The sequence below is a fragment of the Parasteatoda tepidariorum genome, chromosome 3, assembly GCF_043381705.1.
Source record: "Parasteatoda tepidariorum isolate YZ-2023 chromosome 3, CAS_Ptep_4.0, whole genome shotgun sequence".
In the NCBI taxonomy this organism is placed as follows: Eukaryota; Metazoa; Arthropoda; class Arachnida; order Araneae; family Theridiidae; genus Parasteatoda; species Parasteatoda tepidariorum.
The window spans coordinates 62,711,508-62,737,775 of NC_092206.1; the positions used below are offsets into that span (position 1 = coordinate 62,711,508).

The window sequence follows — 26,268 nt, forward strand, 5'->3', positions numbered from 1 at the left end:
AACAGAGAGAAAAAAGGAGTAGAAATGAGGGCCTTATCAACAGATATTAGTGTCCAACCCTTTGACCAATAATGAATAATTACAAGAAAAAATGCTTATCGCTAAATTCCCCTCTATAGATGGTTTTAAACATCGGTATCTATATTTATTTTGAAGTAGAAATTTCAAAATTATTACAAAAAAATGAAGAAAAAAATTAGTTGAAGACAAAAAAAGTTCATTATATCCAACTTCCTCAAATAATTGAGGAAGTTGGTCGTGGTTCACTATATCCACAAAAAATAACATTATACGTGTATAGCAAGGCACGGGACCGAACATTTCGTTCACTATATCCGGGAGTTCACTATAAACCGTGTTCACTATAGGGGGTTTGACTGTAGTAACAACGGAGGATTTGTAGATGAAAGATACACTGGGAAAGATAACGATCATCGCCATAGCAATCATTGTTCACTTACAATCGGAGGAAAATGCTCTCTGTTGGAGCTTGTGGTCATCGATGTCATGATCCGGAGAAGTGCTCTTCAATGGCACACTTGATATCATCGATGTACTATCTGGAATATCACGACTGTAGATATCGATGTCAACGATGCATCGGGAAACATCGTACACATTTCGGTAAATCGCAATTTCCAATGCTTCGGGGAAAAAAAGCCAATTCAAACATCGGATCATTGATGACTGCATAACATCGAAATTTTCCGATGCATCACCAGTCCTGGAGTACGAACGATTATTGATTTCAATTATTTTATCGAAATGATTATAAAATATTGTCATCAGGAACAAAGTTCCAGTAAACGTTTGATTAATCGCTAAATGATCGGAACGTCGATTGCATTACCACCATCTTACACACGGAGGCGAGTTTATAACGTTGTAATATTATAATGATAGGTAACTGTAAATATTCATTTTATGACGGTGTTCGTTCAATTTAGTTAATTTTAGTAGCTAAGTGTTTGGATAGTTCAAAATATAAGCAATAAAGTAGTCCGACTAACTGATTAACGGATAGATTCGGGATTTGACTTTACTATGAATAACATTTAAATGCAACTCGATTTCGCGAACTCTTTTAAATATACTCAACTGCGTAAATAAAATCATCACAGCTAATATCATAGCTGCCAACTCTTCCGGTTTTCCCAGAAGATTTTAATTTCGTATTTAAAGTGGTACCGAAACTCATGTCATGCCATTAGACTTTTTGAATTATAATAATAATTATAAATGAGTTTGACCACCACTACATATAAATAATTACGACGAATACATAAAAACATACTAATCTTCATGATAGCGGATTTTAACCGAGTCAAAATATAAATATATTTTTGAGTAAGATTGTTTTTCGGTGATTGTTCTACTACCACTTGAAAAATCCATTCTCAGAAAGAGTAAAAGTTGGCAGGTATGTAATATTAAAGAACAATTTATAATTAATTGTTGAATAATAAAAATATTATTTTTTTTTGTTTTCCCTTATAATGAAATTATATCATATAATAATATTAATTTCTGTATATGTATACTTCTTTTGGCATTAATTGAAGGACATTCCAGAAGTTGGGGACATTCCAATCTTTACCACAACAACACAACTATTTCTTTGCCAATTTGGCGAAAATACAAATAATTTAATCTTATTTTCAAAAATCTCAGTTATATATATATATGTATATATATATATTATGAATTTATATACTATGTGCTTGTTCTTTTAAAATTAATGTACTCGGTTATACATATTCGTTAGAAGAGGAGACGCATAATGTATGTACTTAAGCTTTCTCATTCTTAGTTATAATTTTACAATCAAAATTTATTTTAAGATGCATCTTCCCTCACGCCCAAACTCAACTGCTGTAAGGATGAGAATAGTTAACAGAAGAACGTAATTATTTATTCTCGAACAACATTTTCAGAAAATGTATTTCGTAGTGCATGTTAGTCTGTTAAAAGATTTTTTAAGGAAACAATTTTGTTTTTGAATAATGTAGAGTCAATTAAGATTACTTTGTTCATTCTTTTAAAATAATATGAATAACTAAAACTGGGTGTTAAGGAGCGTTTATTCATTAGACTTTTAAAAAAAATTGCAAAAAAAAAGAAAAAAAGTCAGGGCTATAAGACGTAATGTTGACAAGTTTGAGGCAGATGCGTTTCTGTTTAATAATATTTTTTTATTAATCTGGACGAGTGATTCGTAAAAGCAATCGTATTAAATCAGAATAAGGATTGAAAAAAGTTAAAAAGCGGTAGCTTACATACGGGTCCTGCTAATTCCATAGACTCATTTTGCTTTCCCTTTAATCAATGTTAATCTAATCACCTGTCTAATCAATGTTAGTTAAAAGTTTAACTATATAATTTTCATTTTGAACTAAGTAGTGGTTAATCAGATAAATCAAACTATTATAACTTCGCCCATAAACAAGCTGCAAAAGTTGGTTACCAGTTTTATCTTTTTTACCCTGATAACGTTTCATGCTGGCATATATTTGGGACAATCGGCGAGGAAGGAGTATAGAATTGTTCTCATCGACCATCAAGACAGACGTGATGCGATTTTTCTTGTTTTCCAGTGGCGCCATCTATGGGCAAGAATTAGACTTCCACCACACCCATGCGTCACACCCGTTACAAGGCGAACCCATTCATATACCCATTCTTTCATCCACAGATCGCAATTTTGACCTGAACCAGAGAACTATCAATCTCCAGTTCAGTACCCCCAGATGTTTTGATTTGTAATGGGAACATGGAGAACTTTGTGACCCGACATATTTAACATGCACCAGTCACCATTCACTACAAGGGGAGTCTTCGGCAGGCTGGGTTCGAACTCCCGTTCTCACAAACGTGAGTCCAGCACCTTGTCAACCAGGTTAGCCTGGCCTGGTTAATAGAGTGAAAAGTGACTGTCGTTTTTTAATTTTAACATTTTAGAGACAGTGAGCCTACAGCTAGAGCAGGCAAGTTTAGAATTGCGGATGATTGTGGAGTTTTTTCACCGTGATTTTCACTTAATTTATTAGCCGGAGAATTACTCTATAGCATCATGTTAGAGGTTACGCCCTCAGTTCGCTAGCACTTACTTTTTTGTGTGCCTTTTTTTAAATTTTTTTTATTGATATAATATAAATGTATTATGACGAGATTAGCAGGGTACTTATATCAACTAGTTTAACTTATGTATTTAAGTATTTGCTTAAAAAAATAATTCTTTATTACTGGATTGGTGAACTATTTTCTCTAAAATATTCTCTGCAAAGAATAGAAACGTCATTCACATCTCCAAAATCAGTGATTTAAACCAAAACCAGCATTTCTCAGGCCGATATTATTTTAAAAACTCCATCTTCAGAATAATGATTTTTCAAAATTTTTCGAACAGTGTGTGTTACATTATGTACTAGCATATATGACCATTTAAAAAAATATTTCTGATAACATTCATGTATCTTCTATACAATATTATCAGAAAACCTAAATAACAAGGTAGAAACCATTAAAAAGACGGATTTTTTTCAATGAATTTTGAAACAATTGTGAAGAATTTAACTTAATACATTCATTTGCAACTTATTGTACGTATTATTGTACATATTTTTATCTACATCTAACCATGTTAGAAACGAAAAAAAAAAAAAAAAAAAAAAAAAAAAAAAAAAAAAAAAAAAAAAAAAATATCAGAAGTAACAGAAACACAATTTCGAGTAAATTACGTTTGAAGTTCTGTGATCAATAATCCATATAACATTCTGCAAACTATTATCTATCAATACTAGGCCCATGGCATGCTTTTTCTCCATTTTCAGCAGTCTCAAGTTCTAATCTAGCTCTTTTACTTGTTGATTCATCCTCATGTGACACCTCATGTGTTTCCTGAGCAGCAATTGAAATTCTGCGGTCATCTTCATTTTAAGCATTTTCATAGACTGCTGAGCCTACGTACTATATTTCTAATTTCCCCCGATTATCCTGACGGCAAGGGGACTCTAACCCATGATCTGTCGACAGCTGAGGATATTTCATGTCAGCACTGCGGTCGGTGCAAGCCGGGCGCGGAATTCGAATCAAGCAGTCATCGCTGGGATTCGAATCCGGTTCATCTCATTGGAAAGTGAGCTCCCTATCCCCTGAGCCACCACGGCTCTGCTCTCATTATTTTATTTTATAACCGTCGTTGAACAGTGAAACCCAATTTCATGGGTTTACGACTACTAAAGTTCAACTCCGTAGCCTTGTAATTTTGAACCCAATCCAGAAGACAAGGGAACTCCTGGATCGAGTATTGAGAGAAATTTGCCTTCGTGGAGGGCTTTATGATGGAGCTAACCCGCATTTGCGTTACGTGGAGAGGAAGACTATGAGAACCTTCCACGGTTAGTCTGACAGCAAGGGGTTATCTTATTATTTATCACTTACAGTCAGGGTTGTATATTGTGGGTAGTTTAAAATGCTCCAACTCCGGGTTTTTTTAGAGTCAGACTCAGATTTCATGCTCTGGTACATCCGTTCATAAATGGTGTTCCGCGGAACCCTTGAGTTCTGTGAGAGAGTGAAAGGGATTCCGCGAGTTAGTACTTTTTATAGCCAGTAATGAGGTTTGAAACATCTGATTATATTTAGATCGAACCTATAATTCATAATTTATTTTATCTTTTGATTGCCTTTATGAAATTATTTCAAGTAAAATGCTAATGAAGTGGAAATGGAAAATACCATTTCCATTAAATTGTTTCAATTAAAGTGTTCAATTTAATTTCCATTAAATTGAATTAAAAGGAAATATAATATTTCTAATAACAATGTATTGAACAAATTATGAAAAGAACAAGCATTTATAAATATATAGAATATTTATATGGTATTTCTTTTCGCGCTTTTCAAAACAAAACGAAATAATTCTTTAATAAAGAAATATGTTTCCTTAGCCATTTTCAACCGCAGTTTTCTTCTCGAAGTATATCATAATTCGGCTTATTTTATTCATTCATGTATATACACCAAAACCAAATTCTTAACTTGACTAGATATAGGAAAGTAGATATAAACTGCAAATCTAACTGTCGGAAATAAGACCTAATTTACGATTAGCAATAAAAAAATGATGGAAATGTTTCATTCCTATAATTAAATATTTAAAAAAAAGTTTCTTATACGTTATGACGTTCACAATTACCATAATAAATTTTATTTATAAAATCGAAGCTTCGCCGAAAGAAGGTTGATTATTTAAGGTAACGTAGTCGATAAAAATTGGGAATCGCTGCTCTATTGCAATTTTTGCTAAAAATTTTAAATATTTTACTCAATAAATATTAATTTCAAATTATATAATTTTATTTTATTACAAGGTTTTTGTTATTCATCTAAATTTGCATTACACTTATAACATAATTAGTTTTTTAAATTAATTAATATGATAATTTTCTAAAAATCCAATTTTTTTCTTCCTTTCTGGAGTCGATCAAATGTATTCGACTCAGACTCCACAGACTTACTACTTTGACATAAGTGCGTACTGAATGTCGACATTTGTTGGTGCAAGTGAAAAATAATGATTTAGAAATCCGAATACTCTAAGCACAAAACTTCTGGGGACCCCATTGGTCCTCAAATTTACATGTTGTTCCTTTACAAAATGTTTTTTTAACTTTTTTTATAATGTAAGTAAATTATAATATATTTGTAAATTTGTGCTCATATTTGTTTGAATTTCTCATAATTCTAAAAGACAATTCTAAAGGAAAAACATGCTGAAAAAATACATTTAACATTTAGGGGGTGCTCAGATATGTAGGGAATCGAGACCCGGGCCTCTCAGATCTTATGATAAATCAGGCCCTGATGATATTTAATGAATATTTAAGATAATCACCATTCTGTGAAAGGAAGGTTTACCGGAGAATACCGACATTCACCTGATTTCTGACTTTTAAAGTAACATTTGTATCTGCTTTATTCAATAATCATTCCAAGTGAAAAAGGAAATGCCAGGCACTCCTGTTTGAGCCCCATCATAAAAACGATGACAAATATTTCCTCACCATATGAATCCATTCTAGCCCCCATATACATCAACCCCAGAAACACACCTGTCGGGGTCATTACGACATTAAGGGGGGAGGGCGGGAACGTGTCACCTAATACAGCGACGTCAAAAGATGAAGTTCTAGAAATAATATGTAGCATAAAGAAAGGATGAGGGGTGACAAAATAAAAATAATAAAAAAATGTAACTCTCTGGCAACCAATGAGAGGACACAAAATCGCACGCGATTCCTGCTTCTTACGGTTAACGGTTCCGACATAGCATTATCGATTTCGTGCCGGGGTGCATCAGACGATATCCAGGCTGCCATTCGGATAACACAGGTTCTTTGGTTCGGTCGTGAAAGGGGGGTGCCGGTGACGATTGTTTACTTTTATAGCCTGAATTCTCCGCCTTCGAATTTTTATTTATTTTTATACAATTTTTCTGGGTGGAAACTCACCATTGCTGTACAACTTAAGATGTAAATTAAGGAGAAACTACGCTTGAGGTAGGTGGATCGTTTGATTTGAGATTTAATTGCATGACAAAGTGCATCGTGTTTAAATATTGAAGTGAAATCGAACATGCATAGTCGGAGAGTTTGCGTTATTATTGAATGATTTATTCCAAACTTAGAACAATTTTGTTTGTAATATTCCTTTATTATTCTGTAAAAATTAAATGTCAAATTTTGTTTTTAGTTTTATAAACACGTCATATTATAAAACTAAAAAAAAAAAAAAAAATTGCATTTTTTATTGTTTTACTGTGTAGGTGCTCACGACTCCAAACATAACATTGGTTAAAATTTTGTTTCATTTCAACAACTTTTTATTTTTTAACGATGTTTTCTCTCACCACATCAGATATTAAAAAACTTATAAATATTTATTACTAACATATAGCAGGCCATTCACAGTATTAAAGCAATATTTTCAACTTGCGAAACATAAGGCAACATTATTGGTGCAATACAAATTAAAATACATGATGGAAAATTAAAGATATATTTTGATTCAGCTACCATACAGTATATTGTACATGGAATGAAAGTATTTTCGGAAATGTATAATTTTTAAAGATAAACATAAAAAAATATTACCAATATTTCATATCATATGTACATTTTAATTAAAAAGAAATGTTTTTTTAAATCTTTTTTATTATACTAATAAGTACATTTTATATTCCTTAAGTACATAAGTATATTCAATTTAAAAAAAATTTCAGCTAAACTTCATTTTATTTACACTGACCTGTTTCATTATTTGAAGTTATATGCCTATTTGGCAATGCTCTTGAAAACCGCATATTGACTAATCTGAAAAATGGACCAAGTATTCGGTTTTTAATCTTTACGTAGTAATATTGAAAAGAATCAAACTGTTTTCTCAAATAATACGAGAAAGAAGATTATTTCGTTATCTATGTTTTGATTTATATTACTTGTAATATTTAAGTTTTTAATAAATTAAAGGATCCTTCTAAAAGTACAAAATGCAAAAAACTCCATTTACTCAAATACTGAATATTTATTATTGATCAATACTATTAAAAATTAACTGTATTTGACAATTTTTTATTGACTCTTCAAAAAGGGATTCTAATTTCAAAAAGTACGTGGGTAGTATTAGCTACGACTCAAAGCAATACTCTCACACACAAATTACTGTGGGCAAAAAAAGAATCCTGATTAACATTTGTTTTAATGGTTGAAGTTTTAAATACTAGGACTCAATCTGAATTGTTTGAGGGCCACACCATAACATGAAAAATTAATTAATGCGAACGATGTTTCAACTTACGAAATCAGACTCAAAAACGTATTTTTTTAAAAATTAATAAACCCTTGTTTTCTGTGGTTCTGAATTTTCTAAAAATATGGTATTAATAGTTTAGCAAGATATAGTCAAAAATTTGATTCATTAGAATTAATTTCTTTCTTTTCTTTTTTATTTTAATTTTATTCATTTATTTATTTGCAGATGTCGCCTCATCTCCACAAAATGAAGCTAATTAAAAAAATTTGCACACAATTATAAAATAATTCTATCTGAAGACAGTTCCATATAAAATAATATTTTATAATTATTTATTATTTTCAATTAATTTAATTATAAACAAAAAATTTATATAATTTAAATTACAATGGCAATTTTGAATGACAAAATATTAAAATTGAAGGAAATTGCTCGAAAAGTTCTTAATAAATCGAATTTTAAATAAACGGCTTTTTAAAATTCGATAACTCAGAAACTATTTGATCGATTTTGGACAAATTTGATATTTCATCATTTAAAATTTAAAATGATGTAAAAATTTTTATACCTATCATTTCAATAATGTTTAGACCAAGGTTTAGACTATATTATTAAATAACTCTAAAAGTGATGTGTTATTAGGGTACTTATGAAGGATAATAATTAACCCAAATTAAATCTCACATTGCTTTGACCACAGTAGCCACTAATCGAATCGTGACACTCTCGTTATCATCTAATAATATTGGAGAACTTTTTTTATCAATATCATGCCAGAAATAATCAAAAAGTGAATCAAAAGTGAATATTAAAGTACGTAATAATCGTATTCATTTATACCATAATATCTCTTTCTGGTGAAAATTTCAAGTTGTTTAATTCGCTCAGCGAATTAAATATTCCCCCCCCTCGAGTTAGGGTGGCACACTTTTTAAAATCAAGTTCTATNATTACTGTGCACAAAAAAAGAATCCTGATTAACATTTGTTTTAATAGTTGAAGTTTTAAATACTAGGACTCAATCTGAATTGTTTGAGGGCCTCACCATAACATGCAAATTAATTAATGCGAACGATGTTTCAAGTTACGAAATCAGACTCAAAAACGTATTTTTTTTAAAATTAATATACCCTTGCTTTCTGTGGTTCTGAATTTTCTAAAAATATGGTATTAATAGATAGCAAGAGATAGTCAAAAGTTTGATTCATTAGTATTAATTTCTTTCTTTTCTTTTTTCTTTTAATTTTATTCATTTATTTATTTGCAGATATTGCCGCAGCTCCACAAAATTAAGCTAATTAAAAAAATTTGCACATAATTATAAAATAATTCTATCCAAAGATAGTTCCATATAAAATAATTTTTTATAATTATTTATTATTTTCAATTAATTTAATTATAAACAAAAAATTTATATAATTTAAATTACAATGAAAATTTCGAATGACAAAATATTAAAATTGAAGGAAATTGCTCGAGAAGTTCTTAATAAATCAAACTTTAAATAAACGACTTTTTAAAATTGGATAACTCAGAAACTATTTGATCAATTTTGTTCAAATTCTGTATTTTATAATTTGAAATTTAAAATTATGTAAATTTTTTTTTATGCCTATCATTTTAAAAATGTTTAGATTATATTATTAAATAACTCTAAAAGTGATGTGTGATTGGGGTTTTTATGCACGATAATAATTAACCTACATTAAATCTCACATTGCTTTGACCACAGTGACCTAGCCTCACAACTCTATGTCCACACTGATCTAATTATTACACACTCGTTATCGTCTAATAATATTGGAGAAATTTTTTTTATCAATATCATACCTCAAATATCCTGTGTTAATAAAAGGTGAATCAAAAGTGAATGTTAAAGTACGTAATAATCGTATTCATTTATACCATTATATCTCTTTCTGGTAAATATTTCAAGTTGTTTCATTCGCTCAGTGAATGCTTATATTTTTTCCCCTCGAGTTAGGGTGGTACACTTTTTAAAATCAAGTTCCAAAAATGTGCAACTTTTTAACATTCCATTAAATTTAAGTACATTACAATTTGACTTAAACACATTTCAGTATTATTAGGAAATTATATTTGGAGCAAAATTTCAAATTTATCAATATTTTTGATAAATTTATAATTTTGGAGGCACTACAGCTTCAAGCTCTTTTCTCAAACATAAATCATAAAATATATAAAATCCAAAAAGATAAGAAAATGAAGGAGAAAGAAAAAGCATAGAAACCCTGTAGTTGATGGAGGTAGAATTGCTGAGTTCAAAAATCAATAAGCAGCGTATTTCTGGTCAACTTCCATTTAAAAAATGCATTATGGGTTATTGGCTACCTATAATGTCAACCGTCATCTATTTAAAGGTACCTCCTGATAAAATCGACTTAACATGTCTTATGCTAGTGGATTGAAATTGAATAAGTAGTGGTGGCTGCGCTATAATACTTCCCCACTAGAATTTTATCTGGGATAGAATAGGATGAATGGATTCATCACTAGTTGATTCACAGCTGTTTTGTGAGACACCTGGGAGCTGTATTAAGATCGCCGGATTTTAAGTACAGGTCGTGATTGCTGTATTTAGAACACTATTGTTATCGTATACGCTACCGTGTTCTTACTAGCAGCCGAATCCGCGTTGTGTGAGTTCGAGACTGAGTAGCAACAGCGTGAGGAAGACAATGTCGCAGTCACATATTGCAAATCTACTGTTCACTGTGTTCCATCCATTAGACTAGGAATATTCATATCGAGATGGCGTTTCTGTCCATGCAGGCGTGTTCAGATCCCGTACGGATCACCAATGTGACGAAAGCTACCGACAATATCAACCGTCATCTATCCAAAGGTCCCTCATAACAGAATTGAATTAACATGTCTTATATGCTAGTGAATAGGAATTGAATAATTGTAGTGCTAGCTACGCTATAGCATATCCTCTGCGTTAGTTATCATTAGAGCTAAAATATTGTTCTAAATTGTAAGGAAACCTGCGTCAATTATTAAGTCCAATTAAAATTAAAATGTAGAATTGTTTGTTTATCTTAACTGATCAATTTAAACCGTTCCTTTCTGATTTTAGCTCAGCACGAGAGAAATTATTTTATTTGTTTTGTGACGATATCTGGATGCGTGCTTTATAAAAAATTAATGATAAATAAAAATATTCTTCGTAATTTAAAAGCAACTCAGTAATTTCCCACTAAAAAGAACCTTGTTTTTTAATTTGCTATTTAACAACCAAGTATGTTGTCATTCAACTGCTTAAGAAAGTGTAAGGCAGTTTGCCAATTTACCAAAACCTACAGAAAAAGTGATAAATCTACTGTAGCATCACTCTCTACATTGCATAAATGTAATTACTTCTGAAAATACATTTATCACATTGTAATTGTCAAACCTGAGAACGATTGCATTTCTACTCCATGCCTGAAGACTTCAGCGGGAATAGTACTTTAAATAACATATTAATGAATTAGCGAAAACAAGATTTACTATGTAAAGAGATACCAGGAAGCTTTTTCGAAAACATCTTTTTTCTATCGAAGACTGACTGTTTCGTTTAAAGACTTACAGAATGCAATATCTCATTTTATCGCTTATTTGTTCAAGTTATTTAAAGCAGAAATGTTTCTCCTTTTAAAGAAACACTCCACACCTATCCAATGTAGTGTGCGTAGTTAAAAAAGAAAAAAAAAGATAACTTTAGATAAACTACTAAAAGATAAACTTCAGATTATAATTGTGTGTAAAAGTTTACAATTCGCTTCAAAAGTTCTCGGGACATGGCGAAATACGCAAAGAGTAAAATTAACATTAAAGGGTCCAAACTTTCAACCGCTATCCTGATCAAAATATTGGGACTATATTTCCCGAGATTTCAGCTACCTCCTCCCCGTATTTCGAGGGTCAAGAAAACGATTCCATCGAAGAAAAGGTGTGCTTATTCAGAGAAAATTCATTAAAATATCGTCTGCATTAATTAATTAGCATATTTGAAGTCGCCTCTTTAAAAAATAAAAATTGAGTCCTCTAGTACGTAAAGATTAGATCAAAATTTATTCAGAGTGCACTTTTTTTAATTAATTATTTTTGCGCAATGTATAGTAGAGCTTCCTTATCTTTTTTTCCCTTTTGGATCTCTATTCAAACAGAAATTTAATTAGCGACCACACGCATGTAATGTGGCTGTATGTTTACTTTTAGTTGTTCCACAGGGAGATCATTCGCTGAGGCCAGAAATCCTAAGAAATGGAGTATGATGTAGGTTTCTTGCAAATTAAAGTTTAAATGTACGTCCCCGTTTCGGTTCGTAATCATAGTTTAAGAAACACTGCATTGTCTAAACAAATAAAAATATATTTGTTAACTATTGATTAACAGGTGTGTATAAACAGACGGTCTTAGTTACAATCACAATACGAATAATTTTAGATGTTTTTGAAATTTTAGTGCTATCAAATTGCCGCTTCATATGTTCCTCCTCTAAGCTTCTCAAATATTCAATTCTTGGACTTTTCTTACGTGCAAAGAATTCTCACATAAAAGAATTGTTTATTCTTTTCAAACCATTAGAGACAGGCTACGATTTAGGTTTTTCACGTCCTCTCACCATAAATACCCTTGGATATACAGGAAGATATAAAATGAGGATATAAAGCATATGATAAGGATATAAGAAGGCGATATAATTTTCTTGGCTACTTGTGTTATCATTGCTCAACTATTTACTGCCGTTATCAAAAATATTTGTAGAGCTTATTTTAAAGTAAACAAATTGATATGCACTTTAAATCTTTACTGATCGTGACAGCAATTTTTGGAATCTCAACAGTTTCTAGAATACAACTTATGGATGACTACATCTCTTGGAGGATATAGTTTTTTTTTCTTTTGGGGGGGGGACAACTTAAGTTAACATCACTCTAATTACTTCAGTCTTTAAAATTATAAGCTCATTTTAAAAGTAAACAAATCGAAATGCATAATCAATTTCTGTTGGTCACGAATCTATCGACGCAATTCCAGTTCACACCATGAATGCATGTTTTGAAATATATGTTTAAGACAACTCATTTAATTTTAATCTTTAAAAATACGAAGGTAAATAAGACCAAAATTGTTTAGAATAACGACTATAGTGAATTAAAAAAATTACGATTCGGAGTATTATATTCCATTTTGTGCGTATAAAGGATCTAAATCAAAATGGTTTTTTATCATAATTTTGAAACGCATCACCTTAATAAATTCATTCCTTTAGTGTTGATAAACAAATGTAATGAAACATTTAAAAAATGTATAGCTTTTGAGGAAGAATTTTTGCTTTTCTCTCTTCCTTCACATGAAAGTAACAAGTTTGCCCAGTTGGAAATCATTTAAGGCGAAAAAGAAATCTGATTTGTTCCCTCTTTCTGTAGGTTCATCAGAGGGTTAGTAATATTAGGGTTTTATTGTATCTTTTTTTAGTAAGTAATTTCATGTAACATAATTAAACACACAAAGTTTTTGCTCTTATTAAAATTTGATTCTTAGAACAAAAAAGTGAGGAAATGAAAACTTAAAGACGTCCATACATGAAGTTTTTAAGCTGCTTCATTTACATTTGGTTCAAAAGCAGTCTATTTTTAATTAAAGAAAAGAAAATCGAAAATATTATTACAGATTTATGAAATAAAACTTTTAAAAAAAATGAAAAAACCGCCATTTGGAAAGATTAGATTCCGTCTCGAATTGTTACATTCCACGTTAAGTTACTTTCTGAAAATGTCTAACTTTGTGAGATGAACTAATAGTTTTTTGATAAAATTCTATTAATTGAATAATTATTTTTCGTCAATTTTTATCACTTAGGTTTTGGGTTACATCCGTGTGAAAAAACATAAATTTTTGTTATTATAAAAACAATTTGAATTCTATTTTAAGAATATTTTACAATAAATCTCCTTCGGCGACTATTAGATATTTCTATATAGTATATATTTTTATATAGTACGTATTTTTAAGACCTAGATTTTAAAATGATAACTTTAAATTCATGTGATATAACATTTTGTTTCCCTGATATGTAAGTGACATTCAGAAACTATAGTTTCAGATTCTATAGTTCAGAAAAATTCCAGGTCAAATTACAGTAAAAAGTACACTCTTTGGCCTTATCCGTAAAACTAATTTTACCATAAAATCCATTTTTATTGTAAAATTTTATGCCGTAAGTTTTACGATAATAATTATTTATTTATAGTAATTCAGTGATTTAACAACAAATATTATTGTAAAAATTACGGTTTATCAGTATTGTAAAATTTGTTTATTCAAAGAAAATTCTATCTAAAAAGAATTTTTTTTTATAATTATTCATTATTTTATTTAATAAAAGTAAAAAAAAATTATTACATGAAAATTTTTTTTAAATCATTTTAAAGTTTCCTATTATTTTGAATTTCAAACTACAGTGATATATATGAGCAAAATCGGTTGTATAGTTCATTGTCGAAAATCGAATTTTAAGGATGCAACTTTTTTTTAAATTTGAACTATCAGGAATTATTTGACCGGTTTTACTGAAATTTTCATTTGCCATATAAAATTACATTACTTAAAATAATGTAAAAGATTTCATACCAAAAGATTCAATTTTTTTTTACTATTTTTAAATAAAATAATAAAAAATATTAAATAATAATTTGAAATTACTTTCTGTATGGAATTATCTTTGGCTAAACGAATTTTATAATTGTGTGAAAAAATGTTTCACTTCACTTAAGAAGTTTTGAAGATATAGTGAAATACGCAAAAAGGTAAAATTAACATTACGGGGTCTAAGCTTTGGACCGCTCTCCTCACCAAACTATGGGAAAATTTGGGACTAAATTTTCCAGATTTCAGCTACCCCCTATATTTTGAGGCTAAGAAATCCAAATTTGTCAACAACAAAAAAATTTTTATTCAGAGAAAGTACGTTTTTGTCTCTCATTTCGTAACCTAAAATATAATTTGCAGTAATTAACTAGCATATTTGAGGTCACCATCTTGAACCATTAAGATTGGGTCCTAGAACATGAAGATCCGATCATTAGATCAAAAGTCGTTTAGGGTGGTCCGTTTTTCATTATCCCCAAATAATGTGCCCAAATTATGTTGAAAATTCCCAATCCTTGGCTTATTTGTTGATCGCAGCTGCTATATTCAGCAGATTCTGCAAAAGTATAGTTTCAGGAAACAGAATATCAAAGTTTTGGAATGACCATCTCTTAGTTTGGATTTAAATGATGCGTAAAGCACATTAAAACATAACATATGGAGTGTTTGCGAGAATGGAAAGCAATATTTTCTGTTATAGATTTATAAACTGAATGAGAAAATGTCTCGTGCGAGTATTCTTCGGGAAACACTCACAACCCAATTCTTTCATTCGAAGATCGAGTCTACGAAGTTATGGAATATAATTGAAAAATAATTAATCCGTAACTCTTGTTGATCAATTGTTTAAATTTTTTTTCTAAATTTACTGCTTTTGTTTTTGGTTTAACAAATCTATGTTTTTCGTGCATAAATAGTTTATTTTAAATGTATATAAGGACCTATCATACGATGAGCTTAAAATTTCTTTTCTTCAATACCAACTTCAAACTTAGATATAATATAATTTTCACCATGTTTGAAATGTTGGTTGCTGATTGCAATATAGAGGGATGTTCCTTTATAAAAATTTTTGAGTGCTCCTGAAATAATTATTTGTTTCTTATCCTATCTCAAAGCAACTATAGGATTATCATCCAATGATAATAATGTTGATAAAAATTAGTACAAGTTTTCAAACCAGGTAATGTGTTTACGAGTCTTTTTCAAATTCTGCAACACCCATGTTAACCAATAGAGATATATAGCGGCAATTTTCTTATTTCATCCAGGCAAAAATTTACGTTGCCAAAAAACATTTTAAAAAATGGAGGGATTTTTTATTTTTTTGCCTACTTATGTTTTTTGGGGGTGAAAACGCGAGTCAGCATTTTGCGACCAAAATTTTTTCTTTTCTTATTTAAGATAGAAAACCTATAATGACATATTTGGAAACTAGAAAAAATTTCCTACAAATTCTTTGCCTGCATTTTGTCCGTATGGTAATGAACCAAATAATTACGAGCTCGAGGGAAAAGAAACTATTGCACCGGAATGATTTCTCTCTCAGTGCTTACGGAAAAATTGGGGAAAATAATTAATAGACGTTTGAAGTTTATTAAATATTCTCTAATCAGATCTTACTACGTATGAAAAAAATATTTTTAACATTAAAAGGGATACCCGAAGTTGAATTTGTGATTTTTCTCTTCTCTTCTTAAATTTTTCTCGTTTTAACTTTTGAATAACCCTCATGTGAGAGTTTTCATCCCCCTCTTCAATTTATTCCCAGACCACTCATGGTCTTGATCCCCTTTCCTATTACCATTACTTGTTTAAAACCTCCCTTATAATTATGATTTTTAGTCCTTCTTTTTCAATTTTTATAAGAATAAAATTTGAAATGTGAGTTTTTTCCCCATAATTTTATGTTTCTACTATAGAGTGAAAATAGCCCACCTTCAAATTACCCCTCCCTTAAAATCATAGCTGAGCAATTCATTTTAGAGCAATAGTTACTTTTACCCAGCTCGTACTTATTTGATTTAATATCCAACGGATAAAATGCAGGTAAAGGTCTTGTAGGAAATTTTCTGTAGTGTTTTCTAGTTGTCCCCAGAATTAAAAAAGAAAGAAAAAAAAATGCAAAACATCAGTTTTTCCCGGAAAGAAACTTATTTCACGGAAAAAAAAAATTTCGCAAAATATGTATTCATGTTCAGCATTTCAAAAAACGCAAGTGTTCAAAAAATAAAAAATTTTCCGTTAATTTTTCCAGACAAAGTCCTCTATTACTTGGACTAATTTATTAAGACTGAACACGATGTTTTGGAGCATTTATATTGGAACCGTTTCAAAGAAATCTTTTTATACAGAGAACCTTTACACAAAAACCTTTAACCTTTAACCATAAACCTTTACACAAAAGTTGTAAAAGTATTTACCATAAAATTTAAAATTTCGTTTTTAGGTTATATAGAACAAATTTCACCCTTATTAATTATCAAAACTAAAATAACTGATAATTATTACTGGTTTTAATGTCGCACGTAACACTGACAGTGTCCCTTGACGATTTTGCTCAGTTATAAACTGGCAGTATCTACTATAAAATGAGAGGAAACTTATGACGGTTTTTGAATCAAAAATTTTCAAAAACAATTTTTACTTCTTCCTATTTTGAGAAGAAAAAAAAAAGGAGAAACTCTAACGAACTCAATTATGAGCCAATTATTCCGTTTAGAAAAATGCAATAATTTCAATATCACTAAACAAAATTACACTTTCAGAAATATCAGTTTACCGTGTAACTTATAATATTGATATTTCGGCTCAAATCAAGCCATAGTATCGTGTAATCAAGTTTAAGTAAAGTGAAGAATTTTCACATTAGCCCTTTGTGAGATTACGACTCCATAATTTTGCGACAAACGGCAATGTGGATAGAATATAGTTACCTTTACTTCTGAAATAAGCTGGTACTTATGGATATAGAGTCTTCTTAAGCACTTAGAAGCTTATTATGTAGGATAATATGGTTCAGCCTACCCAATAGTAAGGCTAACGCAAATGTAAACGAAATTATAATTCTTAAGAATTTATAACAGTTTTAGAAGACTTATTTTCATTTCTTCTCTTTATTTAAAAATAAATAAATAAATTATTTTATAATTCAAATTGCTTTTTTACAGACTTAATCTTTAATATATTCAAATATCATCGTTCATAAAATCTGAAGTGAAATATTATTCTCTGAAAATCTAAGTTATATCACTTTATAAGTATATTTTTAGAAATTAGTTTTAAAAAATCTGCGTTGTTCGAAGAGTTGAACTAAGGGCTTTCGCTGCACTGGGTTAATCAAAACTTATTAGCGACAGTTTAAATTTTATTGTTGCAAAACACGTATAAATTTTAAAAGAGAAAGTTTCATTTATAAAGGTAATTTATTCAAAATTTATAAACCTGTAACATTCAAATATATAATTACAACTGTAAAAAATTATTAAATTACAACTATAAATAATTATTAAATAGCGACAAAAATCAAACTATGTATTTATTAAATTTTAACTATAATTAAATCAAAAGACTTTTTAATTACTAAAAAAAGTTAAGCATTACCGCAACAGCCCGTTATGGGCCAGGGGTCTCGGAGATTAAGGCTTCATAGTCAACGGCACAATTTGTTGCTAAGTGGTCAGCAATGCGAACAGGCCACCTTTACGTCTTAGATTATCTTACTATTGACTACCATTTATTACCCATTGACCTGAAGCTGGGTGTGCTTCAAGACGCCCCTGAGGATCGAACCCTAGTTCTAGTCCTATAGTAACCCAATGACAGTTCAGTGTCTTAACCAACTGAACCATCACGGTACACAACTGTAATTGAAATCTATAATTACAATATAAAATTAATATACTACAAATATAATCGAATTATAAAATAGCTTAATTATAACTAAAATTAAGTTATAAATTTACTGAATTAAAACTATAATTGTATTAATATAAAAATTTAAGCATCAAATATTCTTCCAATTTACAAAAACTAATCAACTGAAATTTAATCACCTTAACCGAATTGAATGGCTGCCCTGGGCAATCGCTCAATACTCTCTTAAACACGACTCTGGTTAATCGTTTAAAACAAAAGAACCGACTTCTTTATACGCTGGAGCTACACTTTAATTAGCAAAATTCCTGTTCATAACCGAAAATTAATGTGTTATTCGTCACAACTCCGCTGAGGTTCGCCAAAAAACCAGAAGTCAAGCGATGACAATCTCTTTGAACCTGACAGTGCCCATAACTTTCGCCGAAGACACATAATAGCTTTCAAACGCCATGAAACATGGCAGGAAATTGATTTCTCCGAGGCTGGAGAGACTTCTTGACATTCCGTCGAGGAACTTTTTGAGTTCCAGAAATATCTGTTTATCTCCGGAGATATATCTCGACAAGATGGAGAAGATGGAAATCCCATGTCTAGTTTTATGCGCCACTAATAACAGCCGGATTACTTATTGCTTCAGATATTATATCAGGAATGAAGAATGAACATTACTCCTCGCTCAAGAGGCTATTTGTATGTTGATGGCAATGTAATATTCTTTACGTGGCGATTACCGCAGCACTTCAACCCGCCAAGATTCACTATCAAACAGAGTTTATAGTGATTTTCATTTGACTTTACTATCTCGCAAAATGGTTTTAAATAAATAAAGACAAAATATAGCTATGGGATGTTAAGAGATAATGTAAATATTTCAAGATTTAATGTTATGAGGAATTTTAATTGAATTAGTAGGAAGAATTTAAATTTTATATACCGTGTTTGAATTTCTATCTACAGCTGTGTTTTATTAATTATAATAAAAATTAAAGAGAGGAATTTGAAGTTATGAACGTCAAGATAAGATTGCTTTATGCTTTATGTTCTCTAGTAAAATATGCTAATTAACATTGTATATTGTATCATAATTAATGGCGCATAATTAAGATGGGACAATTTATATACAATATCTCTACTGTTATAGTTAGTACAGCTTTGTCATAAATTTTTAAATCAATTTACTAAATTTTCAATTGTTTCTTGCATAATTTTGTTGTAAAATGTACTATTTTTAAGGATCTGAGTGTTCGATTTTTTTCTTTTTATTATAACACTTCAGCAAATTGCATAACATCGGAAAAACAGTTTAAATGTAAATATGTAAATAATTTAGCGACCAATTAACTTCTTCTATCCATCAAATTTAAGTTTAAATTCTGTCTTAAATGAATTTCACACATAATGATAGTTAGGCAACTAAACAAACAGTAGGTTATCTTTATAAAAAGATACAATTAACTCGGATACTGCGTAATTGGAGAATTTCGCTGCATTAATGTTGCTTAAACAGTCAGAAAGTAACTAGAAATGAATAAAGAAGTAGGAATCTTATTTTAACGGGAGTTTAGAAAACTGATAATATTCGCTAACGTTATATAACAATTATTGTCCTTTTTATATTTTCATTCATTCAATTGATATCGATATCAAGCGTCAAAGTCGTGTTCCTTGAAAGAAATTTTTCTTTCCTGAAAATAATTGCATGGAAAAAGAGGGACTAACCTTAAGTAGGCTAAAATTGTTCAGACGATATTCTAACATAAAAAAAAAAATCAGCCGCAAAAACTTTTACTGAATAAATACAAATTTTTTTCGACGGATTTGGATTTTTGATTGGCAAAATAAAGGAAGAGAAATCGCGATCTAGAAAATGTGGTCACAATAGTTTAGTCAGAAGAACGATCAAAAGTTGGGGTCCCTTAATGTTAATTTCAATTTTTGCTGAAAAAAAGACAATTTTTAAAGTTTTATTTATCAAGAACTATTCAATCAAATCCCTTAATTGGTGTAAAATTTGAATCACTAATAATTCAATTTTTTGCCTATTATTAAAATAATTTATAAAATATAATAAATAATTATAAAAATTTAATTTTTATGTAATAATCTATGAATAAACAAGTTTTATAATGTTTGAATAAACGAATTTTATAATTGTCTCACAAAATTATTTAATTATCTTAAACAGTTTCAGAGATATAGGAAAAAGTGCGAATGGGGGAAATTAACAAAGCAGCCTAAACTTTTGAGATCATATTTTTCACTTTGCGGCTGGCCCCCATATTTTGATGGTCACGAATCAAAATCCTTAAGACTTAAAGCTTTCCGATGTTCATTTAAAGTGTAAGGTACATAATGCCAAGAATTTTGACGCCCTTAAAACAGATAAACTTAGTCCAATATTAGAAAGCTTTAGTTTGCATTCAGAATTCTTGTTTATACCTCAATTTTTATCGGTACTTAAATTATTATCAATTAGGTATTCGTTAATTTAAAATATTCAAAATTATTTTTTCCTTTTCAAGTTGGATGCTCCCATTTTGATTTATTTTTAATTCACTAAACAATATAACGTGTGTTAGATTCTATAATCAGCTACGTTAATCAGTTAAACTAATATTTACCAGTGGAATTTTAATTTTGGGATCTCCCATTTAACATTTTTCACATTTGAATTATTTTTGGCATTCAATTATTTCGATTTGAACACGAAATAGTAATTGAGCATTCTCGTCACTCTTACCTTCAAATGTTAATTTTGATTTCATTCTACTGTTAGTGTCCCACTAATAAGTCGATTAAATAACAAACAAAAAAATTCCTCTGATTTTTACAATTAACCTTTAAACGCCGATAAACGATATATGTGGTTATAATTTCTTAGAACTCTATATTATGGATCAACTTTATTTTTCAGATTAAAAACTGGAATATGTTATGATATGAAAGGAATTTAAGTTCTTTGACTTTTAGCAAATGTAATTAAAAGTAACTAAAAATAATTATAGAATGAAATAATAGGAAAAGTTTTAAAACCAAATAGCTTTTCCAATAATTTTAAAATTTTAGCCTATTATTTACAGCAATTTTCTCCATTTAAAATATCACGCAAAATCGATCGGGACCAATGATAAACATCAAACTGTTTAGTTTTAGTAAACATGAGATTAAAAAAAATGACATATGAACAAACAATGGGTCTGTTCACGACACGGAGTTTTCGGAAATCGTTTCAAATTGGTACAATTTTTGAAAACTAAACAATCGTTTGACGGTCAACTTTTCAAACGATGTTCATTATTTCGACGCTACGCCATTATTCTTTATTCAATAAAAATTCTTTTTATCAATTTTTAAAGCTACAATAAAAAAGTTAAATTCTAAAAAAAAAAAGAATAGTAAAACGCAATTCACGATTTTCGTAAATTTAGGTAACATTCTCACTAAATTTGTTGGTTTGATAGCTTTGTTTTAAAATTGCACCAATCAAATTTTGAATTTTATAAAGTATATTTCATATAAATTGTTTTGATGTAAAAGTTACAACACAAAATACTGTCGGTACAGCCTTAAATTTTTTTAAAATTAAAATTAAAAGTTTTTTTTTAAATATTTATTTTGAACACAAAATCGTTTGTAACAAAAGAGAAGAATGAAATATCTCAACTCTTCTTTTAATAAAACCGTTTAAAATTATTTGTCTGCTTTCGAACGGTATAATCAGATCATTTTAGAGCATGGTACAAAAAGTCCGGGAATTGACCCAATATTTTTGGGCGACAAGTTAGTTTAGATGAAAACGATACAATTATAAAAGCTTTATTTGTTTCTTTTTTCTAAGACAAGGAGAATTTCTAATATAAAATAATATTTTGATGCAAAATTTTATTTAATGACTTAAAATAAAAAAAATATTATCTCTAATCAGTAATAAAATAAATTCATTCTGTTAATTCCATTGTTTTTAGATACTTTTTTTCTTTCAAAATGTAAAGTAATTCTACATGGAATAATTATTAGATTGAAAAAGATTTAAATATATCATAGGAGGGGGGGTTACTTCCGTGATTTGGAGTTTTTTGAACTCACACTAAATTATTTTTACTTTTGATAAGTAAACATTCGTTTGACGATCAACTTTTCGAACGATCCAGTGAGTGATATGTCATTACTCTTTGTTCAATAATAGTTTTTTTCCCCATCAATATCTCAAATAATTTTATCAGAAAAACAAACTACAATAAATGAATTTAATATCTAAAAGAATAATACAATACAATTCTTGATTTTTAGAAACTAAACAGAACATTCTTTACTGAATTTGGTTTGTTTGTTCTTAAAATATAAGAAATCGAATTTTAAATTTTTAAATGCATCCGCATGAGTTTATATTTTGATGAAAACACTACAATAAAAAATACTGTCGGTGCAGTATTGGAAAATATTTTGTATTAAAATGAAATGTTTGTTTACAAAACATTTCAATTCAACACAAAATCGTTTGTAACAAAGAGAAGGAACTTTTTTGTCTGTTTACCAACAGTAGTATCAAAATATTTTGAAGCAATTTACAAAAACTCCAAGTCAAGGCACTCACTCAAGTAAATTGAATTGAACAATCCCATTCATTGTACGGTTACGGATAGAAAAAAGCAGTGCTTAGTTAAAAATACATTTTAAAAACCAATTAAAGTGAGACTGCATTTAGATTATGACCTTAGAAATTACATTTAGAATATTTAAAATCAAAAGAAATTCCTAAAATAATTATGATTAAAACGATGCTGTTGAAACAAATAGAAATTTGAAATTAATTTTTTGGATTCAATAATGCATATTTTATTTTGAAAATGCTGTGTTTTATTTAATAGGATTTCAGAAAGAATATTTTTATAAAATTTAATTGCTGCTATAATTAAAGAAAACGATTCTTACCTGTAATTGATCAACATCTGGAAAAACAAATAAATTTTTATCACATTCTTTAGTAATTACTGCTGATGAAGTGTATTTATTATATTGGTTACTCTTGACCAATTAAATCTACGATTCAAGATTAATTTTCACGAGGAGAAACCTGACGACCACCCAAGCATCCGATAGATATTTTTATTAAACTTAAAGTAATAAAAATGGCAACATTAACTAGAAATCTCTCAAGAGACGATTTTCTTTGACAAATTAAAAATTTACTTTGCAAAAGATTTTTTTAGAGAAATATTTTTCACAATAGACAAGTCTTATTTTATCCGTGTTTTTTATTTATTATTATACTTATCATTCTAAATACAAAACTATTCTAATCTTATTATAGTTATCACGCTATATAATTAGATTATCGAACTGCAACATACGCATATCGATGTATTATTCTATTTAATTATCATTCGGAGAACATATAAGGTAGGTACTTTGATACTGTAAATAATCTATTTTTTTAATTTTTTTTAATGATAATTTAAATTTGCTGTAAATTATATTGTTAAGTAGGATTCAGTTTTTTGATGCTTTTTCGGAAAGTATCATTCATATAAATCTAAACGTATAGAACTTAGTTCATTAAAAGAATGCTTAAAATTATTTTTTAAGAATTTAATAAATTTTATTTATTATATTTATTTCTATTTTATTTATTTCTATTTTATTAGTTTGTATTGTTATCTGAATTATTAAAAATCTCGATACAAAATAACTTTTGAAGTTTTTTAACTTTTTTTTTTTTTTTTTGAAGTCGCAACTATTTTAGTTTGTGACAAACGAAAGAATCAGTTCTTAGTGATATCATAAGCAATTTTGAGGAAGAATTTATTTTGAAAATTTTGAATTTTCCCCTACAATTAATACATTTTAGAAATCTAGGTAAATCAATATTTTTAATCAAGAAATACATTATTCTAGAAATTTTTTTAAAACCTCAAAAAATGCGCAATTAAATATCCAAAAATATTAGGAAATTTCTGAAAACGAAGAGCTTTTATTCGATTCTTAATTAAATTTTAGCTCTACACAAAAACAGTTATTGAAATTTTAATATGAAGTCCATTGATCTATAAAGTAAATGTAATTGTTAACTACATTATCTCTATGTTTTTCATCACGTTACGCAATTAAAATTACATTTTTTTTGCAAAGCCGCATAAATTTATAATGTAATAAATTGTAAAAAAGCTACTTATTTCATAAATATATTTAAAAATCACTGCAAAAAATTTAAAGCATAAAGAAGTAGAATTTTAAAAATGTGAACGGTAAATTTGTGGCATCTCGTCACTAAAGTCAAATAATTTTTGAAATACACAAATTAAATTTTTCTTTTTAATGTTTATTGAAATCTTGCCTAATAATGATCTTTAAAAACGATGTCTGAAATAAAAAATACACGAATATTTATTATACATCCAGAAAAAGCCACTTATTTTATTAAAAAAATTTAAAAAATCACTGCGAAGAATTTAAAATTTAAAGACGAAAAATTTTAAAAATGTAAACGGCACATGTATAGTATTTTGTCAACGAGAAAAATGAGAACCTTTTTAATGTTTTTCTTTGAAATCTTACCTAATTATATAATGATCTATGATAACCATGCCTGGAATAAAAAAATATTTATATATTAAACTTTTTATAATAATCACTATATTTTAACATATGCATTTTTCGCAATAATTAAATTGGTTTAAAAATTGCATCTGTTGTATCTATTAAGTTCTTTTGATCAGAAATGCTTATTTTTGTTATAGTTGTGAAGGGTACCACATTTTAATGAAGCTAAAAATGTTTCCCCAAAAAATTTATCAATGCATTCCACAATTTGATACGACCTATTTAAAAGCTATTTTAACTAGTGTGGAAGATTATTTGAAAAATAAAGCAGGAGCTATTTGTCCAGATCAACTTTCACTATCTTTTCAACCATTTGAAGGTCATTTCTAGTACTCCTTTGATGCATTTTTTCAATCGAATAATAGTGATAATCATCGGGTCCAATTACTATAATTATTTTCATTTGAAAATACAGCCGAATGCCAATTACCTACAAGGTCATTGTTGGTTTAGAAGACTTCTAACGATCTTCTATATATGTTACAGAAAACTTATTTTATTTCATTTTTTATTTTTTTAATTCACTGTTTTTATATCTGGAGAATCATCTAAATTCGAACACATGGGTGATATTTTTCTTGAATAATTCTAAATAAAATAATTACATACAAATAATAATAGCAGATTAAAGTTATTTTATTTACGATATTATTAAATTCAGGTTTTAAGGTTGTTGTCTCCTTGAATGATGGAAAAGGATAAGTTTTAATTAGCACTTTCCATAAGAAATGTCTTGAAATTATAGCTTGTAAATTTTGTACCACTTATGGCAAAAAGTTATCTACTTACGACAAGGCAAAAGAAAAGAAAATTGAAAATTAGAAAACGATTCAGATTTTTCAGGAATTGTAGAATCGTTTGATCAAAATGGAGCATAAAAGTTCCACTTCCTCAGATCATCTTCCGTAAAAGTTTGATGTGATATTATTAAGACAATACTATTAAGACAATTAAGACATTTTCTATTAAGTATTAAGTAAAAAATTCTGTTAATTTTAATAGTATCTCTATAATATTTTAATGATTCTACGTAAGTATTGATTTAATTTTACTAATGTAAACATCTCTTAATCTATATTTTTGATAAAAGCATTCACTGAATGCAAAAAGGAACATACCTGCATCAACAGCAATGCTGCTTTCAGGAAATAAAAATAAAAATGGCACATTATGTGAAGTCATAAAACTCGTTTTTAAATAAGAAAAACATATTTTTTTAAAAAATTGCGCATGAAACGAAACGAACTAAATCTAAAAATAACTTGTATTTCTGTAAATTTGAAAGATTTTCATCTTCACAAGAAAATATTTATTTTA

At 28.8% G+C, this 26,268-nt stretch overlaps 1 protein-coding gene across 1 annotated transcript in view; it reads left to right on the forward strand.

Annotated features, from left to right (window-relative positions):
• Nucleotides 1-6,327: 6,327 nt before the first annotated feature.
• The window catches only part of LOC107439611 (pneumococcal serine-rich repeat protein), a 92,486-nt gene continuing 72,545 nt past the window's right edge, over nucleotides 6,328-26,268 (forward strand). The window contains exon 1 of the mRNA XM_016052272.4: nucleotides 6,328-6,560. The gene's annotated coding sequence lies outside the window, so the exon portion shown is untranslated. The remainder of the gene's footprint in view (nucleotides 6,561-26,268) is intronic.